Below are 5,000 nucleotides of genomic sequence, written 5' to 3' on the forward strand. Positions count from 1 at the left end.
TTACTAAGGTGAGGACGGAGATGGGGTCCTACTAAAATGAGGTGTGTACTCAATCAGGTGAGTGCTTTGTAGGAAACGATAGGAAACAGATCCAAGGGTGAGGGCACGTGACCACTCAGGTAAAGAGACTTGAAGAGCCTGGCTCTGCTGACCCCAGGACTTTAGACGGTGATCACAGAACTGGGATAGTAAGTTTCTCTTGTCTTAAGCTGTTGTGTTGATGGTAATTGTTACAGTAGCTGTGGAAAATGCATATCCAGAAGGGTATGGGAACCAGAGGTGGGATAGGGGATGGGGGAGGTAGAGTGGGGGATGGGGAGTAGGGGGTGGGGGAGGTGGGGCTTGTTTGGAAAACAAGATGAAAAATATTCACCATTTTTTGAGCCACAATTCTTTGCCAGGGCTCTTTTTTAAGGGTATTTATCTCAACCCTCACAATAACTGCCAGTAAGAAAGGTGATTCCAGCCTTGGGGTGAGGTTTTGGACCCATAGTGACTCCATCTTGTTGGGATTTTAGGTTTTTCTGTCTCCCAAGACTGGCCTTTGTTCTCCTTCTTAGAGGTAGCCATGTTAGATTCTGCGTCAGATGAAATTTGCTTCAAGTTGGAGGAATGCTCTCTTTATGTCTAAGAAGGCATTCATTACATTTTGCTGTGGCAGGGAGTGAGAAGAGGGTGCTACCCAATTGCTCAGGGCTCTCTCAAGTGATTGTCTTGGAGAATTAGTAATTACTCTGACGTCCCTGAATCTTCAGGGTCATTGCTGGTGCTCTATTTATACTTGAGAGGGAAAGGAGACATCCCTAGTCATCTCAAAACCACTTCTACAACCACCATAGCTATTTGACTATCATCAGCAGCATCACTACCAATCCCTCAATATCACCAGCATCCTGACGTCTCCATGACCACCAATATATAGACATAACATCCACCACCATCACCATGACCACCTCCACTACCATCACCATGACCACCTCCAGCACCATCACTATGAACACCTCTACCACCATCGCCATGGCCACATCCAGCACTATGACCACCTTCACCATAATCACCATCACCACGACCACTCCCACCACCATCACCATGACTACCTCTATCACCATCACAATGACCAGCTCTGCCGCTATCACCATGACCACTCCCACCACCATGACCACCTCTGCCACCACCATCACCATGACCACCTCCACCATAATCACCATGACCACCTCCACCATAATCACCATGACCACCTCCACCATAATCACCATGACCATGACCACTTCCACCACCATCACCATGACCACCTCCACCATAATCACCATGACCATGACCACCTCCACCATAATCACCATGACCATGACCACTTCCACCATCATCACCATGACCACCTCCATCATAATCACCATGACCATGACCACCTCCACCATAATCACCATGACCATGACCACCTCCACCATAATCACCATGACCACCTCCACCATAATCACCATGACCATGACCACTTCCACCACCATCACCATGACCACCTCCACCATAATCACCATGACCACCTCCACCATAATCACCATGACCATGACCACTTCCACCATCATCACCATGACCACCTCCACCATAATCACCATGACCATGACCACCTCCACCACCATCACCATGACCACTTCCACCACCATCACCATGACCACCTCCACCATAATCACTATGACCATGACCACTTCCACCACCATCACCATGACCACCTCCACCATAATCACCATGGATACCTCCACCATCACCATGACCAGCTTTGCCACCACCACCACAACCACCTCCACTGTCATCACCATGGCCACTTCCGCATCATCATCACCATCTCCACCATCACCACCTCCATTCCTACCACCTTCACCACTATCATGTCCACTGTCACCACGGCCACCAACTCGCTGACAACTCTCATACTTCTACTCTGTCACATCTGCCACCTGTAATGTCATCTTTGTCTCACCCATGGCATCACTTCTACCACCCACCTATCCCATCACCTCCACACAAACCACTGCTACCCACACCCCGTCATCCCTAACATCCCCAACCCATCACCTCCATCACCTGTAGCGTCCTCACACCACTGACTCCAGCACAGCATTACCACCACGTTGACTCCTAACATCTCTACCATCACAACCACAGACACCGCTGAAGTCGCTAGAGTGAGCTCAACCCATTCCTCTTGGTTCACATAACTTCCTCCAGCTCCGTCCCTACATACGGACTCCTCTTGTCACCGCTGCACCCTTGTGAAGTCATGAGAAGTTACTCAGGGAAGAGTCTCATGGCAGCTAAGTGGAACTTAATAGTATTAGGAGGGGGCCGAGGAGGAGGAGTTGGGGTGTTTAGCTGACAGACATAGCAAGGGACGAGCTTCCCCTGAGCCTTGTCAGAGAAAGAGGTAGGCCAGGCTGTCTGGAGTAAACACACTCTCAGCGGGACAATGTGTGTCACAGGCGTGTGTTTGGGTGGATGGAGGTTAACTAGGGAACACCCAGGCCATGGTGGTCTCTGGAGCATGTAGATTTTGGCAGGTCCCAGGTTCCTGGCCACCTGCCTGCCCGCCTCATGGCAGTGAGATCATGAGAGTGGCTGTACTGGGAGTACTGGGGACTAGGGAGGGAGACTCGGCCCGCCCTGGCTGGAGAGGAGGAAGGCCTCTCCCCTGGCTGACTCTACCACAGATGAAGTCAGAACACTGCATCCCCCAGGCTTCTCTCCCCTCCCCCCTGCCTGCTCAACTTTTCACAGGCTCAGGGGCCAGATGATCTGAGCTCTCTTTCCCATGCTTGCTATCAGTCAGCGTCCCTGAGACCATAGGGTTAGGGTGTCCTATGTTTCCACTTAGCTGGGTAGTTTCTCCCTCTACATTAGGTCAAGTGCATGTGCACACACACACACACACACACACACACACACACATCTGAGGGTGACAGAATGTTCCAGAAGCTCAGGCCACAGCTGTTCCCTGACCCTCCTCTCCAAACTCAGCTACCTACATTACTTTTGAGGACGAGGATGCGGTCAGCCTGGAGCAGCCTCTCTCAGGCCTCCCAGTCCCTAAATTGCCAGAGTGCCTGGCTAATCCCATCACCCTCTAGGATCACACTTAAGAACCCCGGGAAGTAGGAAACAATACTATCGTTGGATGTGCTTATCTCTGCATCAGGCGTGAGAGCTGGGCAGACAGGCTGGCGACTGGAGAGGCTGAAGGCCCACTGAGTCATGGAGACAGGAGAATGGAGGGTGGGGTTACAGAGAGCCTGAAGAGGGGTAGAGGCTGCCACCCAGACTCCTGGAAAATAAACTGGCTGGGCCATCTCCCCTTGGCCACTGTAACCCACTCCTAAGAAGATCCTCTCTTGTCTCAGGACACACTGACATGGGAGTGGCAGCCACATTTAAAGAGCACATAACGCACACCAGCCATTTCCAAAGTCTTTTAACTGATTAATCAATTAATTAATTAGTTAATTAATTGTTTTTTGAAACAGGGTCTCATTATGCATCCTGCCTGCCTTGGAATTCTTGATTTAGACCAAACTGGCCTCAAACTCACCTCCTATTTCTGCTTCCTGGGGGGCTGGGGTTAAAGGTTGTGCCACAGAGCCAGGCCATTTAATTTCTGTGCACAGTGTATGTGATTGTGCAGGGGTGCGTGTGCCCGTGTGTGTGTGTATGTGTGCCCGGGAGTGCACTCCTAGACGCCGGAGGCTGTTGTTGGATTCTCTATTGCTCTCAGGCTAGGCAGACAGCTTAATAGTTAAGAGAACTTGCTGCTATTCCAGAGGACAAAGGTTCCCTTTGGAAGGAAGGTGAGAGGCTTGAAGACAATGGCCTGGAAGACCCTGGTATGTCTGGACTGATTTCCAGTGGCCCCATAACTGCAGCCTCTTTGTACTCTATCAGAGGAACAGCTTGAGCATCTGAGACAATAGCCAATTAGGGTCACCCAGGCATGAAGGCCAGGAGGAGAAGGTTTCAAGTTCCCAACAACACTGAACTTCCAAACCTCTCCTGACTGGACACACAACTTCCTGAGGACATGGAGGAGACTCTCCCCGCCAGCCTCTCAGAGCATCCAGGGGACCTCAAACACCTCAAATTATCACTCAAACTGAGTTTTTCTTTCCCTCAAAGCCACGCCCCAGATTGCCTTTTTATCCAGTGGATATTACTTCCTAAATGGCCATGATGACCCTTGTGCCAAGGTAAGAAGGCAGAGACAGATAAACACTAACCCGGCCCAGGCATGTTCGCAGCCTGGTAGAGGCTAGCCCGCCATCCGTTATTCCTCCTGCCTTATTGTTTTGGAGGGTCCCAAAGGTGGGGAACAGAGGTAGAGAAAGGAAGCATCAGGTTGTGGCTATTAGAGAAGGAAGCTAATGGGCACTGGAAGGGCAGGACCCGAGAGAGGTTCCTGTGCTTTGGGACGCCTCTTTCCCAGTGGCTGGCTGACCACTCTCACAGAACGGTGGGTACCATGTCTCCTGGGAGCCACTTCTCGCAGGATGAACCTGTCTGTCTGCTGAGACTCTGAGACCCACTGCTCCAGACTCAGCTGTGGGAAACAAATGATCCCAGATAGAAGATCATATTGGCGCGTCTCTTAACTGAGGGCTCAGCAGTTAAGCGCGCTTGCTGCCCTTGCAGAAGACGCAGGTTCTGTTCCCAGCATCCATATGGCAGCTCACAACCATCTGTAACTCCAGTACCTGGGGATGTGATCCCTCTTCTGATCTCCATGGGCACCAAGCACGCAGGCAAAACACACCCATAAGTTAATATCGAAATATTAAAATAACAAAACCTTCTTTAGATTTATTTTATGTGTGTCTTCTGCAAGAACAACTGGCAGAGTACTTGGCTTAACCACTGAGCTATATTTATTTTTAATTATGTGCATGTGTGCATCTGTGTATGTGCCCATGAGTGCAGGTGCCCCCAGAGGCCAGAAGAGGGCGCTGGATACACTGAAGTCGGAG

The sequence above is a fragment of the Rattus rattus genome, chromosome 4, assembly GCF_011064425.1.
Source record: "Rattus rattus isolate New Zealand chromosome 4, Rrattus_CSIRO_v1, whole genome shotgun sequence".
In the NCBI taxonomy this organism is placed as follows: domain Eukaryota; kingdom Metazoa; phylum Chordata; class Mammalia; order Rodentia; family Muridae; genus Rattus; species Rattus rattus.